Source organism: Ochlerotatus camptorhynchus, unplaced genomic scaffold (assembly GCF_037179485.1).
Source record: "Ochlerotatus camptorhynchus isolate MF236.1 unplaced genomic scaffold, CSIRO-AGI_Acam_v1.1 ptg000592l, whole genome shotgun sequence".
Taxonomy (NCBI): domain Eukaryota; kingdom Metazoa; phylum Arthropoda; class Insecta; order Diptera; family Culicidae; genus Ochlerotatus; species Ochlerotatus camptorhynchus.
The window spans coordinates 52504-65785 of NW_027041072.1; the positions used below are offsets into that span (position 1 = coordinate 52504).

A 13282-nucleotide genomic window follows, 5' to 3' on the forward strand; every position below is an offset into this window, starting at 1 on the left:
GGCTAGGAGAGGTTGTTGAGGGGGGGAGTGTTGTGAAGGGGGAGGGGGTTTACATCACTAATTTCATTGTGGTCACGCAGTGATCCACCTTTAGCCGCTGATTTGGTCCTGCTTACTGCAGGACCAAGTGCCACGCCGTCTGAAGCGACAATGAGCAAACGCATGACAGCAGCGCTGTTTTATATCTTTTCAGGTTCAGAACCTGATAGGATTTCCCGCAGTTTTTTTATGAAAGGGGCGGAGCAGAAAGTTTCTTTTGTGCAGAATATGTAAAAAAGGATAGACTTTGGATCTTAATATAATTGCATATATAGAGGTACCAGATATGTTTTACAGTCAGTTGTTGGTAATTCATCGAGTGAATGTCTCCTATTAAGCAATATTTTATTTTGAAGATGTTGGCTCTGCATGTAAAAAATTAATTGTTCATACATTATTAGGGTTTGCTTAAAATTTATTTCCCGAAAAAAAAAATGATCGTCAAAGTCCATGTCTTTATCGGGTTATTATTAAGGGGGAGGGGGAGGGCGTTGTTAAGCGGGAGGGGGTTATAAATGCACGTTTTTTCAAGTCTCATTCCTCATTGTGGTGGACACGCCGTGATCCACCTTTAGCCGCTGACCTAGTCCTGCTTGATGCAGGACGTAGTGCCACGCCGTCCGAAGTGGTAATGAGCAGAGGCATGAGAGCAGCACTTATTTATATCTTTTCAGGTTAAAGAAGAATGATGTGCAACCAAGTGGTATTCGTTTATGATGACTGGGTTTGGGAAAAAGGCTTATTTCATGAAATCAGTGATAAAATTATCATTTGTACATTTTCAATAGTTTGATTACAGAAAAATTGGAAAAATATTTATTTCAACAGGTTCGTAATGTAATATCCTATCGATTGGCGTATTTGGATTTTAATTTCATCTATAAATGACAAAGTTACAAGCGTTCAAAACCTAACACTCCTTCACCACACATATTTTTTGATTTGCACCCCAGTATAGTCGACAAAGACGTAGTTCTACGTCAAAACCATGCGCACCCATTATATTTAAGATCTAGAAATGATTACTTTTTACATATTTTGCTGTAAAAATCGTTCTTGAAAAATGTGTAAAAAAATACACTTCTATAGACGTTTGCTGGGTTTATACATAAATGTGTAAACGCAGTTTACACATTTAATGAGTAGACCCCTTTGTGAAATGACAAAATGTGTGAAATTTTGCACATTAATGTGTTTACGCTGGTTACCGTGTTGGGTAGAAAGGGTACACGGAGAAAAAATACTACCCAAAATTTGAGTTCTTTTTACTTAATATTGACTTCAGCCTCTCACTTGCACTCGTTATTGTTGTCAAAAAAGGAACAAGAGATTCGACCCAACGATATAGTTCAGCCCAATAAGCTACTTTTGAGTAAAATGCATATTCTCAAATTTACGTGAATTAAACTTAATTTTGGGTAGAATATACTTAAGAGTAGGTAATTTTTTTTGCTGGTGTTAAATGGAAACTACTATATGCGATTTACTCAAATTTGGGTTATTGGGCTGAACCCCGGAATTGAGGGAAAAGTACTTAATTTTGGGTAGTTTTTCATCTCCGTGTAGAAAGCGAGAAGAAAGTTCCGTACACGGCGAATGAGAACGACCCAAATTTGAGCTTGGTCATCACATAAAGTGCAGGAACTCAGCGATGAGTAAATTTGCCTCATGTTTTCCCAGGTTTTTCCAGGATTTTCCAGGGAAAAATTCCCGAATTTGAGAAAAGTAAAGATTGTCTATTGGTACTACTCCGAGACTGAATAAAATTTTCGTCAATTTCCTCATTTTCAGGCAGATTTTTTAGGTTTTCCACAGGAAACCATGAGACAAATTTACTCATCGCTGAGTTCCTGCACTTTTGGCGATTATGAGTGAACTGAACTCAAATTTGGGTCGTACTCATTCGCCGTGTATTTGTGCAATTCCACAAGTAAATGAAAACTATAAACAATGAAACCTACATAAACGTGAACCAGGGTTGCTTCCACTCACTTGCTAAAAAAAATGTTTTTCGGAATTGTGAGGTCGTTGGACGTTGTAGTGATGATTGGTACTTGTGAGTTGCAGAAAGAGGTTGAAAACTAGGTGTTTGACACATGAGACCTGTCATTATTGCTTCGGCGGCGATTTTATGATTCGTGAGCGCTCACTCTGAGTGAACGCTCACGAGTCGTGAATTCGCTGATTGTGACGCACTAAAGGCGAGATTGACAGGTTTTATGTGTCAAATACATGCTATGCAACCTCTTCTTGTGTCTGGCAAGAACACAGTATTATTGTAGCATCCGGTGGTTCCATAGTTTCGGGAAGCATTTTTTATAGCGAAGTGAGTGGAAGTAACCCTGACGTGAACCATCACTTGACCTTACCGATAATGGTTATAAATTGTTTATAACCCCTCCTTTCACGAATACAAGCGTTTTACCAACAATCAATACGAAACTAACGATTTTAAATTGGCTCACTACTTGACTAGCCTATTGGTCCCAAGCAAACGATTAACGTACCCTATTCTAGTCGAAATTCTAGTACTACGCAATGTTTGTTTTGATTCGCTATGAAATTTTGACAGATAAAATGAGGGGTTATTGGTTTTTCCTATGTTTCGAGGGGTGAATCGATTAGCTTGGGACCGAAGAGAGTACCAGAGCTGAGCCAAAAAGTTGAGCACGTTATTATTATAGTCTTAGAGTTACCTCTATGGTTTTACTAAAGAGCCTAAATTTAAAAAGAGGCGACATGTCAAAAATGGAACAGTCATTTGTCTGTCAAAGTCATAACAATCGAGCAGAAGACCTGTCAAATGGATAAGATGTCGTCTCTTTATAAATTCAGGCTCTTTACGTTTTACTGGTTGAAAAAAAAAAAAAAAAAACAAACCGCTGTCAACAAACACTTTGACGGCTGATTTCGTGGTTGAAAATAATAAACAAATCGATTTTAAACGGCTACACTAGCTAGGTTGTATTGGTGAGATCTTGCGTCGAGAAGTCAATGGAACTTTACACGCACTGATAAAGTTTTAACTTTATGTATTTTGATTTTTTGGAAGTGGACCGTTACCATTCCAAATTCTTGTTTTCTCCATACATTTTCGGAAAGAGAACTATATTAGAACCTTTAAACTTATGGTTTGAGAACTTTAATGATAATGGTTATGGCAGTCAGTAAGGTCCATGGATGGTTTTGTGTTATCGGTCATCTTTACGTGAAATCTATCGTGAATTTGTAATCAGTAATTTACGGGCAACCAATTCGCGATATATTCCACATAAAGTTGATCGATGTTACAAAACCATTCATGGACCTAACTGACTACTATAACCATTACCATTAAAGTTCTCAAACCATAAGTTAAAAGGTTCTAATATAGTTCGATCACCGACAAACCGACATGAATGACAATAGCAAAACACAATAAAATTTCTGACCAAAGCACCCTACTGGCTCCGTGTTCGCGGGAAATATTTAGGTAAGCCATGAACCCGCACGCAAAAGTTATGAATTGATTCGTGTCTGATCTATTCTGGACAAATTGTCTAGGGACACGCAACAACCTTTAACTCCAACGCAGGCAACGGCTGTAATTAAATTAATTCCATTAACTACTGCTTTAATTACATTAATTACACAATGTAGAACATTAACTACTTTTTAACTCCATTAATTACAGTTGAAATTTTGTAATTAAAGTACATTAATTACATTTTCAATACTTTTAATTACATTAATTACGGATAGATAATTTTAATTACCGTCAGTACTACTTCAAAACGCATTAATTACTTTAATTACTTTTGATTGCCTTTTAACTTCAACGCACCGGTTCTTAGTATTGCGTGCCCCTCGCAAATTGTTTTTATCTAGATCAAAAAATTCTATGGTTCTGACAGTTCGGATCACTGCACATTCATATCGGCCATTTACGATTTTCGGGCATAAGTCAGAATTAAGTGTCATGTCGGTTTGTCAGTGGTACTATGGAGAAAACAAGAATTTGTATTGGTAATGGTTCTTAACAACCCATTATTTGTAAGGTTCACTTCCAAAAAACCATAATACATAAGGTTAAAACCTCGGCCGTGGGAATACAAAGAGAAAGCCGACGAAGAGAATCTGTCAATGTTACTTAGGACCTAATGAAATGTTCAGCTTGATTTGCTCATTTTTCTATGCGTTGCTTCCCCCTTCGCTCGAGCACAGCGCTACTGTGCTTGTCGCTCAGATTCAGGCAAAGTTGCCAGTCTTCTTGATATGTTGTCTTCGATTATACTCAACGTTGGGTTCCCACATTTTACTACCCCTGTTGGGTGGTTTTGCTCCTCCGTTTTTGACAACATTAGAAGGAGAAAAGGAGACATACTAGTCAAAAATAGGTAAAAGTGAACTGGCCGTTGGGTCTTTTTTCTTACCGTATACCGACTTCCTTTTTGTCGACTGTTGGTATTTCGGTGCAAAGCTCGAAAGTCGACGAAGAGAATCTGTCAATGGGCCGTATGAATAAAAAGAGTTTACTTTACTTTCCCGTGCTTTTCTTACGGGAAAAGTAAAGTAAACGCTTTTATTCATACGACCTAATGTTACTTACACGCTATTTTAAAACTACCCAAATTTGGTAGAATCCACCCAGATCGGTCAAAACTGAACCTACCCAAAAAAGGGTAAACTATGTTCTGAGTTACAAGTTGACAAATGAACAAAGTCGATCAGATTCATGTCGATGTTGTCCATTTGTCAACTTGTCAATCCGAACATAGTTTACCCATTTTTGGTAGGTTCAGTTTTGTCCGATCTGGGTGGATTCTACCCAAATTAGGGTAGTACCTAATTCAGCAACCGTGTAGTACCTAATTCAGCTATGTTCAGCGCATGTTCAGCTTGATTTGACAGATGAAAAGTTATCGATTAAAACGCTGTCCAGACTGGAGAGTTATAACATGTTATAACGGTTGTCAAATAATTGCAACACAGAAACCACCATCAAGATAGCGCTATAACTGGGTATTGCGAATTCTGTCGATTTAATTTTTCAAGTGAGCAAGAAAACATCTTGAAAATGGTTCGAAGCTTTAAATTGTTTTGCTGAAACAGCTCACGAAATCGTATATACATGCTGTCAAATGAACTCTTGGCTCCTCCTTCTCTGCTCCACAAATAACGTATACATGGTGTTGGGAGTGCACCTGCCCACAAAGGTCACATGACTCTTATAAAGTTTGATTAAATTCTTGTATCAGCAATTCGTAACCTCGTTCGTAACCCAGTTTTGGCATTATTATAAATATCAAATGAAAACACTTGTTCGAGCATCACGTTCGATGATTTACATTATCCGCCTACTAAGATTCATATAATTATTAATTTGTTTTCAGTCAAATGAAAACACTTGTTTGAGCATCACGTTCTATGATTTACATTATCCGCCTACTAAGTTTCATATAATTATTAATTTGTTTCCAGTAGGTGGCAATACCTTTACTTGTGGTTCAAACAGTAATTATCCACATGACTTCTGAGCTCTTTTGAATGTTTGGCTCCCGTTTGACAGTTCGACTTGGCTCCCAGATGACAAGCATTTTGAGTTAGTTCGCAGTACTCAGCGCTATAACATGTTATAACTCTATAGTCTGAACGTACTATAACCATAGAGGTAACTCTAATAGTACGTTCAGACTACAAAGTTATAACATGTTATAGTGCTATCTTGATGGTGGTTTCTGTGTTGCAATTATTTGACAACCGTTATAACATGTTATAACTCTCCAGTCTGTACAGCGTTTAAGACTAGAAGGTCCCGAAGAAACGTGCTCAACTTTTTGGCTCAGCTCTGGTACTATCTTCGGTCCCAAGCTAATCGATTCACCCCTCGAAACATAGGAAAATCCACTAACCCCTAATTTAATCTGTCAAACTTTCATAGCGAATCAAAACAAACATAGTGTAGAACTAGAATTTCGACTAGAATTAGGTACGTTAATCGATTTGCTTGGGACCAATAGGCTAGTCAAGTAGTGCGCCAATTGGGTTCTTTAAGGGTATTGAGGTAAATGCATATTCGTAATCTGCATTAAAAATGGAATCCAAACCCAAAATTTCATCAATTTTGGTACACTGGAACTATTTTAAATAAGAACGATTACATTTGCAAAAATCACCTTATCAGCGCCCCTCGGTGTCACTTTGTATGGGAGCGAGCTGTCAGTTTGTCAGTTTTGTGTCAAACAGTGAAGTTATTATTTTGCTTTAAATCTTGATTTAAAAATCGAGATGAAAGTGTGTGGGTTCGAAAAAAATATCGCTGTGCTCAGAAAACGGAGCTTTTTCAGATGATATATAAAAACCGATATATTTTTCAAAATTAAAGAACCTAATTTAAAATCTTTAGGCTCTGAACCATTTGGTGGATTATTTTAACTTTTGGTTAAAATTTGACAGATGAAAAGTTATCGATTAACCCTGCTATCCGAGCATGGTTATTTCTGACAGACAAGAAGTAAATTTTGACAACCGTGGCTCGAAAACCGGTCGATCGACAGCACGGGGATTTTCGAACATAGAAAATAACTTTCGAAATGTCACTTTTAACCACGAGTTAAATTTAACTCGGCAAATGGTTCACAGCCTTAGTTTCCATCGGTTGCTATAACCCTGCTATCCGAGCATGGTTATTTCTGACAGACAGGAAGTTAAATTTTGACAACCTTGGCTCAAAAACCGGTCGATCGACAGCACGGGGATTTTCGAACATAGAAAAGTAAATAACTTTCGAAATGTCACTTTTAACCACGAGATAAATTTAACTCGGCAAATGGTTCACAGCATTAAAAGTTTAAAAGTTTTGAAGGTGTTACAATTGCGTGAATTGATGGAAACAATAAAAATGGAGCATCTAAAGAAAAGGATCGACGAAGGAAGCTACCAAAAGTTAACAGGTAAGCTTTACTATTTTATTTATCAGTAATATGTACATTTTCAAATTTTAATTCTTGAGTCAACGACACGCTATGTCACAAGTGAAGCGGTTCTTGAATAACGAAAACTAATTTGATAAATCCTTTAAATTTGTCGAACCTCTTAACGGAATCCCTTAATGAAGAGCTTTGAGTGGGTTGGTTTATTTCCTTTAAATTCCGTTATAATTGCTTATCTTTTGACAGATACGCGTATTTCGTCTACTACTTGCAGACTTCATCAGTGCCAAGTGGTGTTGAGTACTTGGCACTGATGAAGTCTACAAGTAGTAGACGAAATACGCGTATCTGTCAAAAGATAAGCAATTATAACGGAATTTAAAGGAAATAAACCAACCCACTCAAAGCTCTTCATAATTTGATAAGTTCTTTGTTTATCCCCGATGTAATCCTCCAAAGACAGCAAGCAATTTTTTCAACATCCCTTCCTGCAAAGTCATCCTTATGCATTGAGACTTTCTTTACACGTCGACGGCGTCGAATATGTGAACCCACTTGGATCTTGTAAAGGGAAAAACAAGTTAACATATTTTTTATTTCAAGGTTCAAAATTTTGACTCACGAGCAAATTTATCAATGGATAGGATTTACTTGGCATTGATGGACAAATCGAGTGTACTAAAGAAATACGGCTATGCAACAGTACTTAAGGGGAAGCAGACCGCTCCAAAAAAAAATTACGTTTTGATTTTTCTAAAAATATTGAAAAAAAGTATCAAAAATCTAAAAAAATCACATTTTTTCTAATTTTTTAAAGAAAATTCACGTGCAAAAACATGTTTTATAAGTCATTATGGCATAAAGTTGGACTCAAAAAACCACAAAACATCAACTTTTCGGTTTTTCTTAGAGTCCAATTTTTTTTCATGATGGATAGAAAAAAAAATTTTTGCATGTAATTTTTGACAAAAATCTAAGGAAGAAACTGATTTTCTTGGATTTTTGATAATTTTTCTCAATATTTTTAGAAAAATAAAAACGTACCGAAAATATGTTTTTATTTTTGGGCCGGTGAGCTTCCCCTTAAAGACACGCTTAAAGATCTTCTTGCACTTGAGTCACCACAGGGAATAGTTACAAGAATAACGTCAGAAAACTGGACATTACGCACCGTTCTTGTAAATATTTTGGATGATACTTTCGATATCCACGAGATTTATGGGCTTCTTGGACCTTCAGCCAACCTTTTCTGTAGATCGTGTTGCATTTCTAGACGAGATGTGAAATCCGGTGAGGCGACAGTTTTACCCACAGAACCGTAGAAAACGTGCAAAAGGACGTTTATTCCGTATTAAACCAGCAGAAACCCCCAATGGAATGCGGGATACGATCAGATTGTGCGTTACATGAATTGCGATTCTTCAGATGGGCTAACAGAGTTTGTTTTGATTCTGATAAACAGGAATCAGTTTTTACGAACTCAAAAATCGGCCGAACAACAACGCAAAAATTGAGGGATTTTCGAAGTGTGTCAAATGTATGTGGAAATGCACGAAATGGAAAACTGGTATTGGTCAAATGATCATATATTGTCATCACAATACTTTCTATGTTATCAAAAAAGGTTCTATTGTTGTTGTATGGTAATTTTTTATTCGGGTAGCTTTAGAATAACTTCACTTGCCCCAAGTACTTTTCACTTACCCCACAGTAACTAAACTAAATAGCTCACTTTAATAAAGAAATATTCAATAATGTCTCAAATTCCCAAATTTATCCGTATGTTATCGGGATTAATTGCCGTACTTTTTCCTCGCCTTTTTCTCAATTTTCAACTAACTCATAATTTTCAAACCTTCGGTACAAATTAAATATCAAAACGTTCTATTTATTCACAGCAAATCTTATCACTGATGAGCCGTTGATCCATTTGGATGCAAATGACCTGGCAGAATTAGGCATTCCTGAGATAGGCCCAAGAAAGATGATCCTCAGCGTCATCGCTCAATTAATTTCGGAACGTGAAACCATTGAGACTCCTCCGGAGGCAACTCACCTACTGCATGAAAAGGTAATGATTACTTCAATTAAATATTTATCCTATTTTGTTCCATATACAGATAACAGTTATTTTTGCATTATGATTTCTAATAGCAATATTATTTAAGTATGTATTGCAGACAGTTCAATAGGTTTTGGCAAGGGAACCGAGATTCCAGCGGGCTCTTAAGCTCCTTAACGCTGGTACCATACCCGATAACAAAGATATGTTAAGATATGTGATATGTGAACTGAATTCTCACAAATTTCTATTTTGAACGCATGATTCGGGAAGTAAAAAAAGTTAGGCTTTGGTAAGAAAATCAGGCGTAACATTTGAAAACGGCCTATAAACTTGTGTAAACCGACTTTTGTAGGCCCTTTACTCGCCACCCGCAAATTCTCCCTTTCCCGATGATGTTGGTTTGCGTGGGTGTACTTCGGGTGGCGAGTAAAGGGCCTACAAAAGATTGTTTACAAACGTTTACAGGCCGTTTTAAAAATGTCAGGCGAGAAATTCATCGTTTTATTGCTTGATTTTTTTTCTTTTACAGAGATATCCATCGTGGCATGAAAAACAAGAATTAGCAGTAGAAATCGTTGAAGCTTTTCCACAGGAAAAAAAAACAAGAGTGAATGCAGATGCTCCTAAGAGGTAATTTAACAAAACAAAACAAAAATAAATTGTCTTAAAATCGCATATATTTTTTTTTCAGTCATACTTCTTCTGGCGCAACGAGGGACGAGGAAAAGGTGCCCATTACGAAATAATGCGTAAGGATTTCCCCTCGAAGGAACGACGGTTCCAAAGAATGATTCCGTTGTATTGAGAAATCCAACTTAAACTCCTGCGCGCCAGGTGGCAGGAATAAGCACTAACCGACGGTGATAAGTTTGTGACAGCCCTTGATAATTTCATAGATTGTTTTCAAAATTGATTAATTTCAATGTAATTTCATGCAAATTTCTATTTAGAATGGATTAATCTTGTACAAAATGCATAAAACTACTTTGTAATGCATTGTCCCTAAATAAAAAAGCTACTATAAGACTTATAAATTACAGAAAACATGTTAAGGTTTGAAATCATCTGCCGATTAAACAGAAGACGAAGTTGGCCGACTAAATCCATCGACGAAAAACTATAAAATAGGCCGATTGCTCGGTGTATCATCAAACGAAAAACGATTTAATATGCTGATTAATACACCAACTAAAATTAATTACAAGTGGCAATAGATTTAGTCGGTTGGCGAATCGGGTGATTTGGATGATGTTTGTTTATTTGGAAGATATTTTCGAAACAAAGCACGATAAAATTCAGCATTATATACTATTATTACGAGTACTACTTTTTTGCTCGGATCATGTTTTGACTTCCACAGAAACTCGCTAGAATAAATAGAAAATAATAGTTTTTTGGATGAAATTTCAAAAATGTATTCAGTTTGACACATTATTTCGGACTTATCACCGCTACGATTGCAGCGTCACGGTGGTCGATTGAAACTTGGATTTGTCAATTGGCGTTGACGGCACCGTCGAAAAATCGTGTCTTCTAGCAAATATTGACAATTTATTACTGGGATTTTCAGTGGAGTGAAAGGATAGATCGAAGTCCGCCATGTTTCACGCACAGTCTGACGTTTGCTTATGGATTTTACCATTGGAGTAAAGAGCTACAGATTCGCCGTCAACGCTAATTGCCTAATGGTATCCACGAAACCGCGTCGTACACAGAAGCACTAACACCGTCACCACAAAATATTCGCGAAATATCAGAAAAATGGTGCATTTCACGGTTTTGCATCAATGGTTGCTCAAGCAGAAAAATGATGTCTGCAAATCAATTTTGAGAATATTTCCCCATTTGCTGGCCTACAATGGACTTATGGTAAGAATTTGAAGTTATGAATTTGGTTTTCTAAAGCTATGAACCATTTGCCGAGTTAACTTTAACTCGTGGTTAAAAGATAGATTTCGAAAGTTATTTTCTATGTTCGAAAATCCCTGTGCTGTCGATAGACCGGTTTTCGAGAAGAACTTAGCCAAGGTTGTCAAAATTTAACTTCTTCTCTGTCAGAAGTAACCACGCTCGGATAGCAGGGTTAATCGATAACCAACGCGTGATCAGAGATATTATGCCTCAGAACATCCCGATGCTGCCGACTTGGATTGAAGCCAGGTTTGCTAGGGTGAGAGGTAATCACACTTACCACTACACCACCGGCGCCGCTAAAGCTCAAAATGTTATCCTTAAATTAAATTGTAAAGCGATAAAACATGTGTATCTTAAAGCAAAGACAACAAATCAAGAAGACTGGCAACTCTTCCATTTTCTCACACGAACGCTATGAGACAGGTACAATCGCCTCATCTGCCGCTCAAAGGTAAATGCTTCGAACGAATTTGATAGCAAAGATTACATCCTCAGAAGAAAGGTTTGTGTATTTGCTCATTTTTCTATGCGTTGCTTCCACCTTCACTCAAGGGTAGCGCTATTGTATCTGTCGCTTGGATTCTGGCAAAGTTGCCAGTCTTCTCGGTATGATGTCTTTGCTTAAAGGCTGGCCAAATTTATTCATACCATTAAAAAAGTATGATTGATTATCGACAAGTTTTTCACTGAGATCCAGCAAAATAAAATGCCGAGCTGCTCGGTGCTGCTCATCTCGGAAAAAAAAATCTAAGTGTGCAGACAGAAACTTCCAACGGCGCCGGTGGTGTAGTGGTAAGCGTGATTACCTCTCACCCCAGCAGGCCTGGGTTCAATCCCAGTCGGCGCCGCCGGGATGTTCTGAGGCATAACATTTCTGATCACGCCTTCATTCGGATGGGAAGTAAAGCCGTTGGTCCCAGGTTCATGAGTTGATGGGTCGATAGGTAGGGTCCAGGTGTGGGAGCTGCCTTCCTGGCACGTCGGTAGCATTGGTGCTCAGCACGGAAAACTAGATCGACGGAAAAAACAAACCAAAGGAAAAAAAAAAAAAAAAAACAGAAACTTCCGGAAAATGTTGGAAGATATCTTTCTTCCAAGTTTCTCCGGAAGTTTTTTTTTCTGGAAGTTAGTTTAAACTCAGTCAAAAATTGTTTTAAGAATTTCAGCAAAGTAGTCGAATATCGCCAGTTGCTGCAGCTTCGTCGCTTTCAGAAAATCACAACGAGCAATTTTATGATCAAGTAAGCGAGTGAATATGATAAAAACCGCTGATTGTGACTCTCTGAAACCAAAATTGACAGATTTTTTGAGTCAAACACATACTTTATAGCCTCTTCTTGTAATTTGCAAATACAAGATAACATCTCGGATAACATATCTAATTATTCAATAATTCCGAAATGATTTTTTAGACGCAATAAGCTTTTGCAACCTTAGTTAGTGAGTTCAAAGTATCAACTATTTCAGTATTTGAGGCAAAACAGCGCAATGTTGGACAAAGTTGTAGGACAATTAATTTGAACCACCATTGCTGAAAAAAAAAACAATTTCTATCTCTTATGGTTTACGTGTTGGGGTGGATCGTATTTTTAATTAACTTATTTTTCACATTGGTTTCACACATATAATTTATTCAAGGCACTTCAAGCAATTTTGATGGTGCATATTTATGCTCAAGCATTCAAATTGCTATTTCTTTTGAATGACAAGTTATTAATGTTTTTCAAAATCACCCTTATTCACAACTGAATCATTTGTTTGAGAAACCGCATATGTTCAATCGATGCAAATGCTGGAAAACAACAATAAATCGAAACTGGGTCTTATGTGTTTCCTAAACAAATCAATATTTTGGACTTTAATTTGAAGTGGTATAGCTCATTAAGCTTTTTGATATTCCTAGAAGATGTGTATAAATCTAAGCGGTTCCAATCGTTTTTTATAAACCTGTTACTTATGCGGTTTCTCAAACAAATTATTCATTAGCTGTTCAAAAAAGCGAATGCTCAACTAGATGAAACAACCATGCTCAAGAAACGACACAATCGACTTCGATTCCCTGTGCGTAGTTTAATCACAAAGTAACGGTTCTCGGATGTGCCCACCAATTAGGCTAATGCATATAGCTCCATCGGCACGCCCAGCGTTTCATCAAATGTATGTCATTTTTGTTAACATTGCCTCCATATCCAGATTTTTATTCCTTCAGGTTTCTTTTCGCACATCGATTTTTGTTTTATTATTTTTATGGTTTACCTTTTCTTGCAGCATTCTGGGACCGGTTTGCGTTGAACAAATGAAACATTTTGCTGCCAGGTTCTGACCTACAAAACAAATCGATCAGCAGACATTC

At 37.1% G+C, this 13282-nt stretch overlaps 1 pseudogene; it reads left to right on the forward strand.

Annotated features, from left to right (window-relative positions):
* Positions 1-6919: 6919 nt before the first annotated feature.
* Positions 6920-10896, forward strand: LOC135713913 (uncharacterized; annotated as a pseudogene).
* The last annotated feature ends 2386 nt before the right edge of the window (positions 10897-13282 follow it).